We start from the raw sequence: 21,917 nt of genomic DNA, 5'->3' as shown, positions 1-21,917 counted from the left end.
TTGGAGCCTGAACGGACAAGATCTAATCCCTTGGGTTGCAGGTCTAGTTTATGAGAAAATACTAAAGAGACAACGGGCGGAATTCTCTGTTCTTGTGGCTAAGTGTTGGCTCGAACAGATAACCTGCGGGAGGTTCACGACAAAAACATCGGTGCTAATCCCTCACCGATTCCAATACAGGTGAAGGGCTAGCACCAGCGCCGACTGAAACTCCCATCCCCCGCGGCAAAAATGGCCGAAGAATGGACAGGTCCCAGGCCATGTATGAGCACGGCCGACAACCCGCAGTGGTCATGCCGTACAAAATGGCGGCAGCCATGTGCGGACCCAATCCGCCATCCGCAATCCCACAGCCCACCCCCCGCCACCTCCCACCAGTTTCCCCAGCCCTCGCAGAAGCCTCCTCCAGCCAGCGGCACGGACTCCGGCCGAGTGTGGCGGTGCTGGACACAGTCCGCAGCCACCACGCCGGGATCACGATTTGTGGGACCACACGTCTGAGGAGGCGCCGGCGGTATTGCGACTGCGCACGTCACGATGAAGCCGGTTTGGAGTTGACGGAGAATCCCAAACTGCCGTCAAACCGGTGCCAGCCGCAATTCCACCGTCGGAATCGATTCTCCTCCCGATCGCCGATTACGATTTCGGCGTCGGGCAACGAAGAATCTCGTTCACGGGCTTTCAACTTGGACAGATGTTTGAGAGATGATCTTATAGAACCTCACAGGATATAAATGACATGGAAAAAGTTAAAACAAATGGCACGATCGAAAGGCTTTGTTGCGTCCGACTTGGTGACGCAACAAGACCGTTAAATCTCCTGAGAGGGTACTTGTGAGACTTGCGATGCTCAAAATGTCTCGCGGGATCTAACAAGATCTCACGAGATATTGCGATCTGGATCTTGTCCTTTCTTGGCGAGATCCAGATCTGCATAGTTAAGTGAGCCATTAGGCTCATTTAAATATGTCTGCGCCCGATTCTCCCGAGTCCCAGGAACGAACACCGGCCCCTAGGAGACCGCCTCCGGATGCCGTTTGGTACTGGTCCACACAAACGTGGCTCAGGCATAACGGCACCTGGGTGCCATCGGAGGCCCCTGGGTGGTCAGGTTCTGGGCAGGGTGGTATCCTGGCACACTTGCCATCATCCAGGCACCTTGACACTGTCAGTCTAGAACCCTGGCAGTGCCACATTGGCACCCTGGATGTGCCACCCCGGTGGCTGGGTGGCACTGTCAGGCTGTCAGGGGCACTGCCAGGGTGCCAAACTGGCAGTGCCAAGGTGCCCATGATTGGTCCAAGGGGTGCCCTGCTCTTAAGAGGTGGAGTGGGGGGGCTCGAGGACCACATAAGAAGTTAGGGCAGCGGGGGGTCCGGAAGCTGCGGTGGGGATGACGAGGGGGTTGAGAGGTGGGGGCAACATTTAAAAATGGCGCCCTGATCTCTTCCTGCACTGACGGGCCGAAGTGCGGCCTCGGCGGGCATTCCTGTCCGAGGCTGAAAAAAAACTAGAGTCCCGTTTGGGGTGCGTAGAGTAGAACAGGTGCACAATAGTTAAAACTAAATTTAAATTAATAATAATCTGTGAAAATCTCCTAGTCGCCACACTCTGGCACCTGTTCGGGCAAACTGAGGGAGAATTTACAATGTCCAATTCACCTAACAGCATGTCTTTTGGAACTCGTGGGAGGAAACCGGAGCACCCGGAGGAAATTCACGCAGACACAGGGAGAACGTGCAGACTTCGCTGAGACAGTGACCCAAGCCAGGAATCGAACCCGGGTCCCTGGCACTGTGAAGCAACAGTGCTAACCACTATGCTGCCCACTGACAAGATACTGGTTAATCAACAGTTGAAACGTGAATGCAAAAACTCTTGAGTCATTTAAGAAATAATGCAATGTAATAAAGATGTGGGATGAGAGGAGGAAGGTGTGTAAGGTAGTTCTGGATAAATTAATCAAGATGAGCCTCATCTGTAATTAACTTGTGATTATCATTACAAACTGACCTAAATCAGTTAATTGACTAGTCAGAGAGTGTTGAATAAATTCATATAATCATACAATGATTACAGCACAGAAGGAAGCTATTTGACCTGTAACATCTATGTCGGTTCTCTGGGAGCAACTTAATTAGACCCACTCACCCGCTTTTCCCCAATACAACCTTGTGCTCCCACCCTCCACTGTCAGGGTGGGCAGATTGGAGATAAAGCAACAGCATTGATTTTACAATTGGTGTTCCCCATGAGTATTTAATTTGCACCTTCAATACATTGTTGATTTATGTAGGGTATTTATACTAGCTAGATTCAGTTTTATTGTCTCACAGTTCTGGGCTGCAAAGTATGATCAGAATAAGGAACTTGGCAAAGTTTATCATTCCCAAAGTTGGCCAGATTGGCGCAAAAATGTACAACCAATGAGATCCAACCGTAGTCTGAGTGTCAAACCTGAAAGATTTATTCTGAAACCTGTGCCTGAAAGTTCTATTTCATGTGCTGAATATTTTGACAAGCTGTGTGGGTTGCCACTGTGAAAGAGATGCTCGTGGTGGGAGTGGAGGGGAGGTGGAGGAGAGAACTTGTTTGGGATTTCTACTCAGGTGAAAATGTTTAGTGAAATGCACCACATAAATGGTCCAATTAACAATTGTGTGCATCCACTCTGTCACTGAAGTTTAGACACAGAAATACTAACTAAACAAAGTAAGTTTGCGGTACAGCAAAGAAATCATCGACCACTTAGAAGTAAAAGTCTATGGAAAAGTTAGAGAATGAAGCAAGTAGTAACTAAATACCAGTCTGGTCTAGTTAAATATTTTGAACAAGTAATGATGTCCACTGTACCAGCACCAAAACATGTCGAAATATTGGTTCATATACGGGACATTTTGGATTGTTTAAATTGTTCGTAACTTTTACTTTTGAAACAGTTTTTGAAGATTTCTAATGCTCAAATCACCACTGAGGCCACCCATCCTAAACACATGGTGATTGAATAGTGGCTTTGCCATTTTCTTCCTTGTATAAGCATATCAGTTACCACATATATTGGGGTGGGCACAGTAAGAAGTCTTACAACACCAGGTTAAAGTCCAACAGGTTTGTTTCAAACACGAGCTTTCGGAGCGCAGCTCCTTCCTCAGGTGAATGGCGAGGTATATATTGGGGCTTTAGTCAGCAATTATTCTGTCATATTCCTTGACATGTGGGTGGCATGGTGGCACAGTGGTTAGCACTGCTGCCTCACAGCTCCAGCGACCCGGGTTCAATTCCGACACAGTCTGTGTGGAGTTTGCATGTTCTCCCCGTGTCTGCATAGGTTTCCTCTAGGTGCTCCGGTTTCCTCCCAGTCGAAAGATGTGCAGGTTAGGTAGATTGGCCATGCTAAATTGCCCCTCAGTGTGCAAAAGGTTAGGTAGGGTTAAGGGGATAGGGTGGAGGTGTGGGCTTGGGTAGGGTGCTCTTTCCAAGGGCCGGTGCAGAATCGATGGGGCGAATGGCCTCCTTCTGCACTGTAAATTCTATGATTTATGATTCATTCTAGTTCTCCATCCAATACTTCACTGCGTCCTCCTGGTCGATTCTGTTATTTTCTAAAAGTTTTCAATTACTTGAAGACTAATTGATATGGCTCACTAAATGTCTCTTCTCAGCTCTTAAGTCTGAAATTGGGAACCATGGGAGGGATTCTCCATCCAGCGATGCAGGAATCGCGAAGCACAACTGAGGGGAGAATCACGTGTCAGCTGGAAATCGAGGCCAGCACGGGTCAACGAAATGCTATGCTCTGGTGCCTTGACGGCGGGGTGAATGCATTCTACGCCACACTTACAGTAAACACCATTGGCATATCATTGCCAGGGTCAGGGGGAGTAGCGGGGGGATGACCAGAGGACGGGCCGTGGGGTTGGGATACCCCCCGAGAACGGGGTGTCCAGGTATGGATCACCATTGGGGTGGCCTGCAAGGTAGCCATCTTGCTGCGCTCCCCACTGACCATCCACAGTGGCCGGTGGTTGCACAGAGCGACACTGGCTGTATGGGTGCCATCATCCCACCGCCCTATCCACAATCAGGCGGCACCCTGCCGGCAGAGCATCGCAGGGCCCACCCAAGGGGGATGCCCACAGTAACTTTCACAGGAGGGCGCCAGACGGGGGCCACAGAGCGTACCCCTGGCATGTGTAGCACCAGCCATCGGTACCCCTGTCGGGCACCGACAGGGCCAGGGGTGTGGTACGGAGGGCAGAGTGCAAAGTGGAATAGCCGGATCTTCATCTGGGGATGGGAAAGGAGGGAGGGGAAACATGCGGGGGCAGGGTCTTCGCTACAGGCCAGGGCCAGCGTGTAGCCCGTTGAACTGGTTGGGCACAGTGGGACGCACCATGCTAACATGTCTCTCCCTGCAGACAATGGATTCGGAATCCAACCATTAATGTTTGGCATCTGCCTTGCTGCCCTGGGGGATGCACTGAGGCTGTACGAGCAGAAGCTGCTCGGGGAGGGCCCTGCAGCAGCGGCGCTTGCCCCAGAGGAACAGGAGCCAGCTGGTGAAGATGGAGAGCCAGCCGCCCAACAGGCTGAGGCGGAGGTGGGGAGGATGTGCCACATGAGGCCTTGTGTGTACTGGCAGCACCCCGCTGTCAAGGCACATGCCGGACTGGGCGTGTCATCGAAGACTCCGACTGAGCATGGGCACCATACGGCCTATCTGCCAGATCACGGCGCACCTAGAACCCCGGGAGTATGGGGGAGGACAGCTGCTTCTGGTAGCCATCAAGATGATGGTCGACCTGAGCTTTTCAGCCACGGTGTCCTCCCAGGCGACAAGTGGGGACCTGTCTAGGATCTCGCAGACCTTGGTGCTCAGGTTAATCCGCGCCGTCATGGAAGCCCTATATGCCCGGTCGGCACAATATATATATTTTTTAATGTTTTTTTTAAAATAAATTTAGAGTGCCCAATTCATTTTTTCCAATTAAGGGGCAATTTAGCATGGCCAATCTACCTAGTCTGCACATCTTTGGGCTGTGGGGCTGAAACCCACGCAAACACAGGGAGAATGTGCAAACTCCACATGGACAGCGACCCAGAGCCAGGATCCAAACTGGGACCTCGGCGCCGTGAGGCAACAAGGCTAACCCACTGCACCACCGTGCAGCCCTACGGCACAATATATTAACTTCAATATGGATCAAGCCCATCAGGTTCCAAGCAGCAGGGTTCGCTGCCATTGCCGGGATGCACCATGTCAAGGGTGGTGATCGAAGGGACGCATGTCCCCCTACAAGCACCGCCACATGAGGGGTGGCCTTCACAAATCGAAAGGGGCTCCACTCCATGAATGTACAGCTGATGTGTGACCACAAGATGTACGTCTACACTACTTACCCAGGCAGTATGGACGACGTCTTCACCCTGGTACACTCAATAATTCCTGACACCTTCGAAGTGCACCCCGGCTGAGGGGTTGGCTCTTGAGTGACTGGTGTTATCCGCTGTGGTCGTGGCTGATGACGCCTATCCAGAGGCCACAGACCAACGCAGAAACCTGCTACAACGACTCCCATGCCGCGACAAGGGCTGTGATTGAGAGGTGCATCAGCATCTTGATGGTGCGGTTCAGGTGCCTGGACTAGCGCTAGGAGAGTCTCCCACATCGTGGTGGCCTGCTGTGTCCTCTACAAGGGCGATATGCTGGAGGAGGGAGTGAATGCCAGGCCTTGTCCAACAAGGAGTATGCGAAGGAGGGCCAGGATGGGCAGGACATGGGGTCCGGGCAGGCACAGGAAAGAGCAGAACGTGTTTGCCAGGGCCACCACGCTCCAATCGGCTCCAGATTCACATCTAGGGGTCTGGCTGATGGCGACACAAATGTTTCATCCCCCCCCCCCCCCCCCCCCGATTCTGCAAGTTTGTGCCCTATCCCCTAACATTACCCTATGTACTACACCATGAAAACTTAACTGGTGTCCAATTTTCTGCCCTTACGGGCCCTAAAATTCCATGTAGGTGGTTCCACAGTACATCTGGGGTGGAGGCAGCCTGTTGCGATTCCTGTCCTGTGCCCTGGGTCTCCTTTGGCGGTCATCCTCTGGAGCGACAGGGCATGTTCGGGCCCAGCAGTCTCTCGGGTGCCCAAGGGCGAGTGGTGCCACCCTCATCTGTCCATCATTTGCACCAGGGACAGGATGGGGGGCGGAGTCTGAGACACTGTGGTGTTCCAGCACCTCCCCTGCGAGGGTCACCAGCATGGGCCCCATTGCCTCCTCCCTCAGGGTGCTCAATGGCTCCCCGGCTACTCCTTGGGATGGAGGTGCAGTCGGAGCAAGCGCTGGAGACTCCCCTGCCACTGCCAGTCCCGGAGGCCCACCTTGACCAAGGTTTCAATGCTTGCGGCAGTGGAGCACAGGGACAGTGCCACATCCTTCTGTGACTTGCTCAGGTCAGCCAGCTCACAAGCAGTGCCATCGACGGCCGCAGCCATGACCTGTTGTGACTGGCCAAGCTGTGGAGTGCCGCTGAAATGCCCTGGTGGCCCTGGTACATAGCTCCCTGTGACAGGGCAGCTCTGACATGTGCCTCGGCCACTGCCTGCACAGTGTCCCAAGCCTTGGACATCTTGACCCATAGGCGATATCTTGCCTCCAAGGCCTCCGCAGCGGAGGCCACCTTGGGTGGGTGGGAGGGGGGATGGTGCCATGTGTGCCAGAAAGACACCTCAACTCAGAGAAAGCTCACTTACATAGATACATAGAAAATAGAAGTAGGAGGAGGCTATTCGGCCCTTCGAATCTGCTCCGCCAATCATTATGATCATGGCTGATTGTCAAATTCAATACCCTGATCCCGCCTTTTCCCCTTTTTCCTTAATCCCTTTAGCCCCAAGAGCTATATCGAATTCCTTCTTGAAACTACACAACTTGGTTTCCGATGCTGACCTCTGCCACGGCGACTGCCCACTTGCCGGGCCCACCGATCAGTTCCAATGCCTGCCACTCCACGCTGGTGGCGAGCCGCAGGTCCGTTGGGCTCTCTCTCCCTGTGGTTGTGCATCACCTTCTCCTGGTGTGAGGGGTGGGGGATGCACAGTGTGAGGCAGTCAGATGTGGGCAGCACAGGGGGTTGGTAGCTAGTGGCCGGTGTGTGCTGGGAACCTGGCCATGGCGGGCAGTATAGGCATGTGTTGTCAGGATGGGATGCGAGCAGGCTGTCGGCTGGTGGGGTTCAGTCGCCCTCTGGATGGGGAGGGGGTAGAGGTGTGTGGGGTGGGGGCTGGTGCCAGCGGCATGGTGCTGGTTACTCACCCTGGCCGCCCTGAGGAGGTTGTGTTGCTTTTTCTGGCACTGCTGGCTGGTCCTGGCGGTGGGGCCCATGGTGGTCATGGTCTCTATTAGCTGCGCCCATGCCTGTTATACGGTGGCAGGTGGCAGCTCCTTTCCTTCCCGTGGAACAGGGTGTCCCGCCTCTCTTCCACGACATCCAGCCGGGTTTCGAGCTCCGCATCGGTGAGATGGTGTGCTGCTCTTCAGGGTGCCACCTTGTTGACTGGAGTGAGTCTGTGCGGGGAGTGCATGTGCTTATATGTGGCTGCAGCTTGTCAGCCTCTCGAGTGCTAATCCCAACCCTGGCGGATGGGATCTCTTTGAATATTGGAATTGCGCTAGTTCCATGTGGCACCTGTGCTAGCCCACTAACGGATCCTGAACCGCTCCGGGACCAGCGCCACTTTCGGGGTTGTAGAACATCACCGATTCAGTCCTGGCGTCAGCACTTAGGGCTGGATTCTCCAATTGCTGACGGCCAAATCGCATTTGGCAATTGGCTGCAGAATCCGTTTTGTGCTGAAATCGGGGGGGTTTTTCCACCCCCACCCCCCCAAAACGGCGTCATCGGTGAGTACGTCGTGCGCCATTGGGACGGCCTCAGGACGTCATCTGAAGGCCCTCCCCCAATACTCTGTCCCCGATGGGCCGACTTCCTGAGGGCGTGGATCACTTGTGGTCTGAGGTTTTGTCAACCTCCCGTGGCGGCTGCGGACTGTGTCCAGCGCAGCCACAGTCGGGGGGGGGGGGGAGGAGAGAGTCGTTATGTTGACTGGAGGGGCTTCGCAGGGGCTGAGGAGACTGATGAGGGGTGGCAAGGGGTGTTTTACAGGGAGGCACTATCTGGCTGGCAGGCAGGGTCTGCACGCGGTCGGCACCATGTTGTACAGCGCTACTGCCGCAGGTTGCCGCCGTGCACATGCACGGCCACGGAAATTCTCCGTCCGTAAAGCCGGGGACTTTACGTGGCGCAGCTGCTAGCCCCCCCACACTGGGCAGAGCATTGGTGCGTGGGCGGTGCCGACCCTTTGGTCATAATACTAGACACATGCTCCGGACATAGTCTCAAAATCGGAGGATCCAGCCGGAAGTCTTTAAAATGGAGAATCTGGCATCTTTTTCCGCATTTAAAAAATAGATTCCTTCTAAACTTTTAGAAATACAGTGACTAACCCCATCAGTTGCAGATCAGAAGATAATTGAATGCTTTCATTTTAACAGAAAATCTTTACCTGTGACACGGACGTTACATGTGCGAAAGTTTGAAAGCTGAAGTATGATGAATACATAAATAAATTGGTAATGATTAAGGACAAATCCATTATTTTGGGCTGCCTGATCATGCTGAATGAAAACAACTATATGAAACAGATGGCAAGTGAGAGGGTGTTGCAACATGAAGGAAAAATATTAACATAAAAGGCACAGACAACATCATTTGGGACTAATATCAAAACATCCTTTGTGTGCTAAGATTCCAGTCAGTCATGCGACTCTGCAACCTTCTACTTAGGACAAGTAGATCACCCACTGTCACATTGCATAATCTTTGTAATGAGCTTATGGACTCACACTGGGTAGAATTTAAAGCCCTCCCCTGTGGCAGGTTTGGTGGGCAGGGGCATTTAACCAGGTGGGAGGGTGGGACACTGTTGCCTTTTTAAGTCTGTGGCAAGAAGGCTCAAGGTCGGCCTTCCTATCCTGCCTTAAAACTTATTCGTCCATGGCTGGTATTCACCCATTCTCCCACTTGTCCAGTGGGAAGCCTGAAAAACAAACCCTGTTGGTGTTGCTTGCAGACTCCAGAGGTGTTTGAGAGGGTGGGGTTGTCTGTCCCCATTCAAAGACACTCGGTGCCTGATCATGGGACCTGCAATTGGGGGAGGCTGGGGTTCCTCTGGTTTCTTCCCACAGTCCAAAGATGTGCAGGTTAGGTGGATTGGCCATGATAAATTGCCCTTAGTGTCAAAAGATGTGCAGATTCGGTGGGGTTATGGGGATAGAGTGGGGGAGTGGGCCCCAGGTAGAGTGCTCTTTAAGAGGATCGGTGCCGACTCGATGGGCCGAATGGTCTCATTCTACACTGTAGGAATTCCATGGTTCTATTTTAACTGGGATTCATTTGTTATTCTGAAAACATTTGGAACATTTTCATTACTTGTTCAAAAAATAAAATTTTCTTGGCTGAATATCAGTAACAGCTTCTTAATAACACAGAGAGAAAAATAAAAGAACGATGCTTAACTGTCCATCAGAATACTAACAAAACCAGTTCCTCCCCATCAGGCATCAATCATGAGCAAAAATTTTCAACACTAATTAAGCATAACTCTTATTGAAGATTTTAAATGTTTTTATTGTTTTATTCAAGGAGCCGTATCAGAACGGAGGGAAGTGATTAATAGACTGGCTCAGGGGTCAAAAATTTTACGTTGTACACAAATAATTTCTGTCATTTCACAAATTAAGTTGTTGTATTGACTAAAATAATAAATGGGAAGAATAATAGGGTGAAATTACATCAAATATATTTGGCTCGCGGATGCAGAAGGTCTCGTAACGTAATTTGAAGAGCAGGAGAATTCTCCCAGTGTCCAATGTCAATGTCTATCCCTCAACCAAAGTCTAAATCTGATATACAATGTTATCAGCTTGTAACATCGACCAGATGTATTGCCGTAACTGCCAAGGATACTTTGGGAGCAACTTCCAAACCCGTGACATCTATCACTTAGAAGAACAAGGGCAGCAGATGCACAGGAAGACCACGACTAGTAAGTTCCTCTCCAAGTCACACACCATCCTAATTTGGAATTATATCGTCTGTCATTGGATCCAAATCCTGTAACTCACTCCTTAACCTGCACCTTGGGTACACTTAACACCACATGGTTGCAGTAGTTTGCTCACTACCACCTTCCTAAGGTTAAATAGGGAATGGGAAATAAATGCTAGTCTTGCCAGTGATGCTCACGTCCCACAAATTAATAGAAAGAAAACGATCTGATCATTTATGTTATTGTTGTTTGCTGATATCCTGCTGTGAGAAAATTGGCTACTACTTTTCCTATATTACCACAATGGTTACAATTCAAAAAGTCCCTCATTGGCTGTCACTCACTTTGGGATGCCCTGAAGTTGCTTTGCAAGTGCATATTCCTTCTTTCTGTTGAGAGGAGTTTGGGAATTAAATGAATTGGGAGTCACAAGTGGCAGATGTCATTTAATGTAAGCAAATAAAACATGATGTGATTGGTGAAGGGCAATATAAATTAATAATAATGGGCAATAGGACAGAAGAAAGATGTCTGCGGCTACTGTTGGATAACTTGTTTAGACCATTAACATTAAAGAAGGCAAAAAATATCTTGCAGAATGGAGCCCAGTAAGTGAACTTATATATAATATTTTTGCAGCCCCAAATAGAGAAGAAAATAATTGAACTGATACTAGAGGCTAAGCATCCAAATTGTGACAAAACTGGAGTCTGGGATGAATTTGTGCTGAGGTATAAGGGAGATGGCATTAAAGTTCTCAAAATTTCACAGGGTAATGAGAATTCTCAAAACGACCTTCTGGTTGGCCAGGCGGCAGGTAAATGTAGGCTCAGTTCCTGAACATGTTCAACAGGGGTGTGTGCAGCTGCTGGGATATCAGGTGAAGCAGACAGAGGTGACAATTATACAGAAAAAGAAAGGAAATACATTGAAAATATTATATGAATCAGGATTTTTATCAGAACATTTACCAGAAGGTAACTGGAATACAATGGACTGGTTTCTCCGCCGCCTTCCGCGTAGCGGAATTCTCATGTGGCGCAGAATCAAGTGTCAGGGAAAAAACAGGATCGCCGTCGATGCTCCGGTCCCCCGCTGATGGCGGTACTGAGGTTCGCACCCTGCACGAGCGGGAGGATGCAAATTGGTTATGACCCATTTGAATCCTATTAACAGCTGGACACCGGATTCTCCATGCATCCTTGATTCTCCAGCCCCTTTGAGCTTGGATTCATGAGGGCGTGGATTGGTACAAGTATTTGTCAGCGAGGCCCCGATGCGGTGGACCTCGTGGTGAGCCAAGGGGGTAGGTATTTAGGGTAACTGCCCCCAAAGTCCATCGGAGGGCCCCACCCCCTCCCACAATGTAAATGCTGTTCATCCTATCCCAGTACCCCCATCAGAGGCCCCACCAGATCCCCCCATCAGAGGTCCCGCCAGAGACCCCATTTCCCTTCACGTTTGAATGAATATCAAGTAGCCTGCTGTGAAACTGATCACAATGTTTAAAAATATCTAGGAGTTAAATGCTTTCACTTCCTCTTTACCTCAGCAGAAAGCACTTAACTGCTTTTAATGTGGTCAAAAGCTGTCAATCATAGCTAGATGTTTATAAACATTGTGGTTGATTTCAGAGCAGGCTACTTGAGATCCCCTGTGAAGGGAAATGAAAATAAACAACCCAGACATTTGGCTGTCTGGAAGTTGTCAATTAGTGGCTACTAAACGTTATTTCTCATTGAAATGATAGAAACCTTTCAGATCAAAGGATTTGAGGGGGTTTAAAGCCTTGTGATGGGGTTTTTGCTTTCTAGTAAGTTACATCTGTCTGAGACAGCAGGTATAAGGGACACGTGAGTGAAACAGCAGTGATTCTTTTTTCACTGTTTCAGTCTGGACTGTTCTTTAGCTTCCAGACGATGATGGCTGATAGGCCGGAGGGGGGGCCCTGCTATTGGGGGGGGGGGGGGGGAGAGAGAGAGAGAGGGTGTTTCCTTGTTATGGGGGTTCCCCGTTATGGGGGGGTGGATCTCTGTTATCATGCAACATGGTGCCGGCCGCGTGCGGACCCAGCCTGCCAAATAGTGACCCCTTGATGCCAGGCTCGCCATCCCCGGACCAACCCAACCAGTGCCCCCAGCCTCTGCCAAAGCTCCCCTTGTCCGCGGATCGGCTTCTCCACCGACTGTGGCGGCGCTGGACATAGTCCGCAGCCACCATGCTGAGCTCCCGAAAATAAATATCATGAGTGACCGACGCCGTCGGGAACCCGGCCCATTGGGGGCGGAGCATCGGGGAGAGGGCCTCAGGTAATTTCCTGAGGCTGTCCCGACGGCGTGCGGCATACTCCTTGAGCACCCCATTTTGGAGGGGGTAGAGCATCGCCAAAGCGGCGCTGCTCCCGATTTCAGCGCCAACTTGGATTCTCCGGCTGATCGGCGAACGCGATTTCGCCGTCAGAGACCGGAGATTCCTGCCCATGGTCTACCAAATGAGAATCCAGCCCAATAAGTACTCTTTAAACAGACCCTTGGCACCTTTTCGCAGTACTGAATACAAGAACACCGTAAACCATCCTCCATTATAAAATTAGAGTTCGTCTCTTTAAATGAAAATGAAATGAAATGAAAATCGCTTATTGTCACGAGTAGGCTTCAATGAAGTTACTGTGAAAAGCCCCTAGTCGCCACATTCCGGCGCCTGTCCGGGGAAGGCTGGTACGGAAATGGTCTAATGTATAAAGACAAATCTAAATATTTCAGATTAGGTTTGATTCTCAGTCTATGCTGAGTTCGGTGACATCAACTGAGAAAGCAGTGTTCCTGGGCTAGGGAGGACAGAGCAATCATCCAAAATTCCTGCACAGTGATTCTGGCTAGAACGTGGACTATTGTGGATGACTAGTGTGAGTATGTTGGGTCCCAGTCATGATGTACTCCAAAATCAAATAGCCTGATAACATCATTTGGGCTCAACCATAAAAATATGGTGAGGTACAGAAGGGCTGCTGTTGTCCCTGGGATCATGACCCTAGCAGGATCCTGCACCTTACAGAATATGGAAGAAAAGTGAATTAAAGAAAGAAAAGCTCGAAAGTAAAAATTGAGGTTAATATTTTTGACTGACGTGTGATGCAACACAAATTAAAATCTTTAGCCTCATGACAGAAATTATCTTTAACGATGCATTTGTTGTTCCAGTGGGACAAAGAACATGATTCAAGATGTAGGTTATAGCATTAGTGCATATGCACTTGGCGATATTATTGTTGATTAGTTTGAAAATCCTTCAGGTAACCTACATCAAGTCTGGCTGTAAAAGAAAATAATGGGTTTCCTAGGTCACAAATGACTTTCATTCATCTTTCATGAACAATATTACTGTATGAAAAGCTCCAAATATTGTCTATCTGTTATTGTTCCTTTTTTCGATGACATTGTTATATCTGTCGTTTTAATCAGTTTGAGAGACGCAATAGTTTCTGCAAGAGCTGTTCAATGTTTCTATTATAATTATAACTTTGTAGCTCTATTCTATGAAGCGAAAATATATGAACTTAAATTCAATGTGACCTGTGAAATAAGTGAGCAGTAGTTTTTAACTCTCTCTGGTGCGTGTAATTTTTCTAGAATTTGGTTTCAGCAGATCAACAGCTATCTTCATAATTTCAGGACCACGTTTTCAACTCTTTGAGTTCAACAAACACAAATGAGGCGGTATTTCAATAAAGAGCAGAGGTGACTATTCTAGAAACAGATCATCCTTTATCTGCAGTTCAGAAGAATGAGGGGGGGGGGATTTCATAGAAACCTATAAAACTCTAACAGGACTAGACTGGGTAGATTCAGAAAGGATGCTTCCGATGGTGTCCAGAACCAGGGGTCACAGTCTGAGGATACGGGGTAGACCATTTGGGACAGAGATGAGGAGAAATTCTTTCACCCAGAGAGGTAAGCCTGTGGAATTTGCTACTACATAAAGTAGTTGAGGCCAAAACATTGTGGGCTGGATTCTCCGTTTCAGAGACCCCAGGGCAGGATTCGTGGACTTCGACGACAGCAAAACTGGTGCTGTACCTGGACAGCTTCAGCGATCGTCGCGGGGCTACCTGTGGCGCCACTTAGAACACAATCGATTCCAATGGGAAACGATGCTGGATTCACGGGGTGCGTGATTGACACTCAGGAGGCTGACAAGCTGCAGCTGCATATAAACACTTCAGTCCCCACACACACCATCACAGCCAACAAGATGGCAGCAACACGCGCGGCCCCGAGGTTCACCGGCAAGCAACTGGAGGCCCTCCTAGATGCCGTGGAGGAGAGGTGGGTGGCCCTGTACCCTGGGTGGGAAGGTGGCTCCGCCCCTCCTGCCACACTACGCCAAGTGTTAGATCTACCATCTGGATTCAGCTGCACTTTGCGAATAACTAAATCTCAGTAGAAATTTAAGTTAAAACTTTTCAGGTGCAAATAAGAATTGTTTTATTTGTCTTCTATTGATTACAATTGAGAATCATTTAAAAGGCAACTTGTAGACAATTGAAACCTTCAAAGAATCACAGAAATGATTTTTTTGCTCAGGCAAACAGCTCGCAATAACTTCAAAAGTCAAGTCAGAAAGTGAAATATGAAAGACAGCGAAAAGTTAAGTCAAAGTATAGATTGATTCCGGAAAGAGAGAGACAGAGAATGAGAAAATGAATCCAGCGAAAAATGGCTGAACGAAACTTTACAGCTATACTGTATCATATCTGTCTTTAGCCATCTAATTACACCCCAATATAATCCTAATTAGTTTAGGTTAGATTCAAATACATTTGATTTGATGGTAAGCTGTCCATCTTTAATATGCAACATGAACCTAAAATAAATTCCTGTATGAGTTATGGAATGCTGTTATCGCAAGTGACCTAAACTGGTTTGTTGCTGAGTACAATAGCGCCTTTAGGCTCCTGTGGCATTGTCATGGAGACTGCCCTGTCCTTGGTCACTTTGTCTTGCAAATGTATGTGTTAGTTGAATAAGAATGCTGTTTTAATCTATCTGCTTCTGTGTTCTGTTGAAGCTATGTTTTGAAATGACCTGAGGTTATGAGTGAGTTTTAAAATGGTATTTAATAGACAAGGGGCTTAATGCTAAATAGCTATCTTTAACCAACAGAAAACAGCTGGCTTCTACACCTGGACGCAGGTGGCAGAGGTGGTCAGCGCTGTGGGCAACACCGTCCTGCAGTGCCGGAAAAAAACTGCACGGACGCATCAGGGCGGCCAGGGTGAGTAGGCAGCACTATACCGCTAACATTAACCCCCATCCCACACACCATCTACAACCCTCTCCCCCAAAACCTGGAGGGAAGCCGAACCCCCACCTGCACCACACGCCAGCACCCATACTGGCTGCCATGGCCGAGTACCCTAGCCACTGGAGACAGCAGCTACCCACTCCCTGGGCTGCATGCATCGGACTGTCTAACACTGTAATTTTCTGTCGTTACACCCCCCCCCCACCCCACCCCAGGAGAAGGCAGCGTATAACCGTTGGGGGCAGAGGGGGCCGCCGGACCTGCAGCCCCTTAGTGCAGCAAGCAGAGGGCTCTGGACGTGGTCGGCAGGCCCGAAGAAAGGGCTGTCGGTCGGTCAGAGGACGGCATCAAGTGAGACCCCGCTGAGTAGCAGTTCCACACGGCACATGTGTCACCCCCCCCGACACCACCACCATCCACACATCACAGTTCCACCACCACCGCTCAATTACAGCTCCGGTCATCATTGCAGCAGGTCTCTGGCCTCCAGATAGGCGTCATCAACCACGACCGCAGCGGATAACCCCTGTCATCCAGAAGCCAACCTCCCACAGCTGGGGAGGGGCGCCTAATAGCGGCCAGGAACCATCGAGTGTGCCAGGTTGAAGGCGTTGTGCACGTTGTCCGGGTTTCGGGCACAGACATGCATGATGTCATCTCTTGGTCACACAACAGCTGCACGTTCATTGTGTGCGATTCCTGGCTTGGGTCACTGTCTGTGTGGAGTCTGCACTTTCTCCTCGTGTCCGTGTGGGTTTCCTCCGGGTGCTCCGGTTTCCTCACACAACTGCCAAAAGATGTGCTTGCTAGGCGAATTCGACATTCTGAATTCTCCCTCTGTGTACCCGAACAGGCGCTGGAATGTGGCGAGTAGGGAATTTTCACAGTAACTTCATTGCAATGTTAATGTAAGCCTACTTGTGACAATAAAGATTATTATTATAGAGCCTCCGTGACGACGTAGATGCACCTGTACACCAAACTCTGTAAGATCCCGGACAGGTCCCCACTCGGCGCCTGGAAGGACCGCATGGCGTAGAGGTTCAGGGCGACCATCACCTTGATGGCCATCGTGAATGGGTGTCCTCCCCCATTCCCCCCACAGTGCCAGAGTGTGGTGAATGTATTCACCATAATGCATGCATGACACTGCAACCTGTGACCTATGACCTGGAAGTGGTGATATGAACTGCTTCCAGGTACTGTACCGTAACCCCGGTATGGCTCCTCCTCTGGCTCTGCCCACACCAGGGCATATATAAGCCGGCCTCTTGTAGGCGGCATCCATTCTGTACTACTGACTCTGGCTAGGCAAGTTCATGACTAATAAAGCCTACTGTTCACTCGCTCTCTCTGCCTCACTGTGAATTGAACGTATATCAATTTATTAGTCATTGACAGCACTATGGAAGCCGCTCTAAAGCCGGACAGGCTCGAACTCGACGCCTGCGTGTCCGAAGCCAAGAAAATTGTTTTGAACATTGGCTCCGATGCTTCGAGGCCTACCTTGACTCCTCCTCAATGCCTCCCACAGAGACTCTCAAGCTGCAACTCCTCCATGCCCATGTGAGCCATCGAATCTCGGTAATGAGCGAAAAAGCGGCCACGTGTGAGGCGGCGGTCGCAACTCTCAAGGCGCATTTCGTGAAGCCCGTAAATGAGGTGTTCACCAGACACCTCCTCACTACTCGCCGTCAACGCGCCGGAGAATCGCTGGACGAATATCTCGAAACCCTGACTCTACTCGCCAGGAATTGCAGATACCGAGATGTGACAGTGGAGGAACATATGAACTCACAGATCCGGGACACCTACATGGCGGGGGTCCGCTCGAACTATATCAGGCAGCGCCTGCTGGAAAACGGGACCTCCGACCTGCGGGACACGGTAAAGCTAGTGACCTCACTGGCGGTGGCCTACCAGAACCTCAGCGCGTTCCCCGCGGGCCTGCCGAACCCCTCATGGACGCCCTCGTCATGACCTCCGTCGGACCCAACCACGTCGCAGGCCTGTGCCGCGCATCTGCCAGCCCAGCCCAGGGAACCGCAGTGCTACTTCTGCGGCCAGGGCCAACACGCCTGGCAGCACTGCCCAGCCCGCACATCAACGTGTAGCGATTTTGGGGGAAAGGGGCACTTCGCTAGGGTCTATCTGGGCCGGCCTATGGCCCAGAAATCAAAAGCACACCGGTCCCGACCCATGGACTCGCAGCCCCACAGACCCCGCAATGCTGCTGTGTGCCTGCCCGGAACTGCCCCGTCAGATGCGTCATCGGCAGCTTGCAACTCGTGGGGGGCCGCCATCTTGGTCACCGGCCCCAACACCGACCGGCACGTGCGACTTATGGGGGCCACTATCTTGGCCGCGGCCTCAACACCGACCAACACGTGCAACCGATGGGGCGGCCATCTTCTCCCCAGCCCGACACGTGCGACTCATGGGGGCCAGCATCTTGTGATTCCACCGACCATACAGACTACCCGCAGCTGGGTGCAGTCACCCTCGACCAGTCACAGCCAAAAGAGCTGAAGAACTCCATGATGGTCGTCAGGGTCAACGGGGACGAGATCCCCTGCTTTTTCGACTCCGGGAGCACAGAGAGCTTTGTCCACCCTGTCACGGTAAGGCGCTGCTCCCTCCACACCTACCCAGCCACCCAAACAATCTCCCTTGCCTCCGGGTCCCATTCGGTTCAGATCAGGGGGTACTGTATCGCCAATCTCGCGATGCAGGGTGCAGAGTACATGCGTTTTAAGCTCTACGCCCTCCCCCACCTCTACGCCCCCCTACTGCTCGGATTGGACTTTCAATGTAACCACCGAAGCCTGACCCTACAGTTCGGCGGACCCTTGCCCCCCCTCACGACCCTCAATGTCTCCCTCCTTCACTCTTTGCGAACGTCACTCCTAACTGTAAGCCCATCGCTACCAGGAGCAGATGGTACAGTTCGCTGGACATGACGTTTATCAAGTCGGAGGTGCAGCGACTGTTCATCGAGGCCAGCAACAGCCCCTGGAGAGTCCGGACCGGGGAAAAGAATCGGATGGTTGTGGACTACAGCCAGACAATTAACCGATTCACGCAACTAGATGCATAGCCCCTCTCACGCATAGTGGAGATGGCCAACCAGATCGCGCAGTACTGTGTGTTCTCCACGGTCGATCTGAAGTCGGCCAACCAGCAGCTCCCAATCCGCCCGGAAGAGCGCCAGTACACTGCTTTCGAGGCAGCCGGCTGGCTCTTCCACTTCCTCAGACCCTCCTTCGGCGTCACTAACGGGGTCTCGGTCTTTCAGAGGACGATGGACCGAATGGTAGACCAGTACATTTTGTGGGCTACATACCCGTACTTGGACAATGTGACCATCTGCGGCCATGACCAGCAGGACCATGACGCCAACTTCCAGAGGTTCCTCCAGGCCGCCCAATCCCTCAATCTGACATACAACAAGTAAAAATGAGTCTTCTGTACTAACCTGACTAGCCATTTGTGATGAATGATAACTGTATAACTGTACCTTTAATACGATGTCCCCTTTAAGACCGGGTTTGGAACCCTGGGGGACTTCCCACAGCAGTGGGCAGCATGCTGTGAGCACATTTCTCGGCAGCTGTCTGGTTCTCTGGTAATTAAAGCCTTTAAATTACCAATCTTCTCTCCTCAGTCGTAATTGAGGGTATCTCACCATTCTCAGCTATGTTGTAGAGAACGGAATCCTAGGGCCCGACCCCGACCGTATGCGCCCCCTCACAGACCTCCACCCTCCCCACAGCCTCAAGGCCCTAAAACGATGCCTGGGGCTGTTCTCCTACTACGCCCAGAGGGTCCCCAACTACGCGGACAAAGCCCACCCACTTATTCAACCACTTTTCCCCTAACGGATGAGGCCCGTGCGGCCTTCAGCCGTATCAAGGCCAACATCACCAAAGCTGCAATGCACGTGGTGGACGAGTCCATCCCTTTTCAAGTAGAGAGCGACGTGTCAGACGTCGCGCTGGCCACCACACTCAACCAGGCGGGCAGGCCAGTAGCATTCTTCTCTAGGACCCTCCACGCTTCCGAAATTCAACACTCCTCAGTCGAGAAGGAAGCACAAGCCATAGTGGAAGCTGTGCGGCACTGGAGGCACTACCCAGCCGGTAGGAAGTTCACCCTCATCACTGACCAATGATCGGTAGCCTTCATGTTCGAGACTCACAACGGGGCAAAATAAAAAATGATAAAATCTTGAGGTGTAGGATCGAACTCTCCACCTACAACTACAATATCAAGTATCATCCTGGGAAGCTCAACTAGCCCCCAGATGCCCTGTCCCGTGGCACATCCGCCAGCGTGCAAGATGACCGACTGCGGGCTATCCACAATGACCTCTGCCACCCGGGGGTCACCCGGCTTACCCACTTCATTAAGGCCCTCAACCTGCCCTTCTCCTCCGAGGAGGAGAAGGCCATTACCAGGGACTGCCAAGTCTGCGCAGAGTGCAAACCGCACTTCTACAGGCCAGACAAGGCCCATCTGGTAAAGGCCCCCCGGCCCTTTAAGTGCCTAAGTATTGACTTCAAAGGGCCCCTCCCTTCCACCAACCGGAATGTATACTTTCTCAACGTAATCGATGAGTACTCCCGCTTCCCCTTCGCCGTGACCTGCCCCGACATGACCTCAGCACCGTAATAAAGGCACTGCACAGCATCCTCACACTGTTCGGTTTTCCTGCCTACGTCCACAGTGACCGGGGCACATCGTTCATGAGCGATGAGCTGCGTCAGTACCAGCTCAGCAAAGACATCGCCTCGAACAGGACTGCGAGCTATAACCCGCAGGGAAACTGGCAGGTGGAGAGGGAGAACGCAACGGTATCGAAGGCCGTTCTTCTGGCCCTTAGGTCTAGAAGTCTCCCGATCCCCCGCTGGCAGGAGGTTCACCCTGACACCCTCCACTCCATCAGATCAATCCTCTGCACGGCCACGAATGAGACCCCTCACGATCGTTTGTTTATCTTTCCCAGGAAGTCCATCTCCACGGTCTCGCTTCCATCTTGGCTGAAAACTCCGGGACCAGTCCTTCTCCGGAGGCACATGAGGAGCCATAAGACCGACCCCCTGGTCGAAAGGGTTCAGCTGCTGCACGCCAACCCCCAGTACGCCTACATCGCGCACCAGGACGGACGGCAAGATACGGCCTCCCTATGGGACCTAGCGCCAGCTGTTCCCCCCGTCCCCCGCTGCCACCCACAGCACCCCGTACGCTCCCCTGGGTCTCCTGTATTGTCCCGCGCCGACACTGCTGCCACCCATCACCCCCCACTGTACCCCCGCACCCCAACCATCTCCGACACCCCGGACTGAGGCTCAAGCTCCAGACACAACGCCCCTGGATTATCACCTGCGACAACTGTGCCCGCCGCACCGCCAGAGCTGCGGAGGTCGAAGAGAACGATCCGGCCTCCAGATCGACTGAATATGTAATGACTCCAAGTCACCCCCACTGGACTTGATTTTTTTTAACAGCGGGTGAATGTGGTGAATGTATTCACCATAATGCATGCATAACACTGTGACCTATGACCTGGAACTGGTGATATGAACTGCTTCCAGTTACTCTACTGTAACCCCGCCTACACTGGAGTGTGTATATACTGTTCACTTGCTCTCTCGGCCTCAAGGTGAATTGAAGGTATATCACAGATGCGCCATGATCTGGCAGATATGTCGTACTCTTCCCCCTGCTCAGCCCGAGTCTTCGACGGCATGCCCGGTCCGGCACGTCCTCGTATGACAGGAGGTGCCAGTACACACAAGGCCTCATGCGGCCTCCTCCTCCTCCTCTTCAGCCTGTTGGGCGGCCGGCTCTCTATCCTCAATGGCTGCTTCCTGTTCCTCTGGGGCAAGCTCCACTGCTGCATGCTCTGCCACTGCTCCGTCTTCCCCGAGCAGCTCCAGCTCGTACAGCCACAGTGCAGCACCAAGGGCTGCGGCAACTAGGAGCAAGACCACCATTGCTGGTTGCATTCCAATATCCACTGTCTGCAGGGGGCGAAAGGCTGACATGTTAGCATGGCGTGTAACTCTGTGCCCAACCAGGTCCAACGGGCTACACGGTGGTGCCGGTTGGCACTGCAGACCCTGCCCCCTGCATGTCCCTCCCCCCTCCCCATACTCCGAGTCCCATTGTTGCCCGACACTGTGGGGGCCTCTGGCCCTGGCGCCTGTCTCTGCTGCCAGGGGTGCCGTCGGCTGGCGCTGCCCTTGCCAGCAGCTCTTTCCACAGCTCCCGTCCAGCACCCCTGTAGGGGCTACTGTCGGCGGTGCCCTTGGGTAGGCCGCGTGATTCCCTGCAGGAGGGTGGTGGCTGGTTGACGGGGGGTGGTATGGCGGAGAGTGGGGTGCGGGAGTGATGGATTGGGTGCGGGGGTGGTGGGATGAAGGCTGGGGCTCCCAAACGGCCGGTGACACTCTGCAGAACCAGGGGCCACGGTGGATGGTCAGTGGGGTGCACAGCAAGA

General features: G+C 51.7%; 1 protein-coding gene across 8 annotated transcripts in view; it reads right to left on the bottom strand.

Annotated features, from left to right (window-relative positions):
- Window positions 1–21,917, bottom strand: part of LOC119966335 (inactive phospholipase C-like protein 2) — a 380,595-nt gene that overhangs the window by 6,020 nt on the left and 352,658 nt on the right. The gene's annotated exons all lie outside the window — the stretch shown is intronic.

The sequence above is a fragment of the Scyliorhinus canicula genome, chromosome 5 (assembly GCF_902713615.1).
Source record: "Scyliorhinus canicula chromosome 5, sScyCan1.1, whole genome shotgun sequence".
NCBI classification, from domain to species: domain Eukaryota; kingdom Metazoa; phylum Chordata; class Chondrichthyes; order Carcharhiniformes; family Scyliorhinidae; genus Scyliorhinus; species Scyliorhinus canicula.
This window is presented reverse-complemented; position numbering and strand designations above follow the sequence as displayed.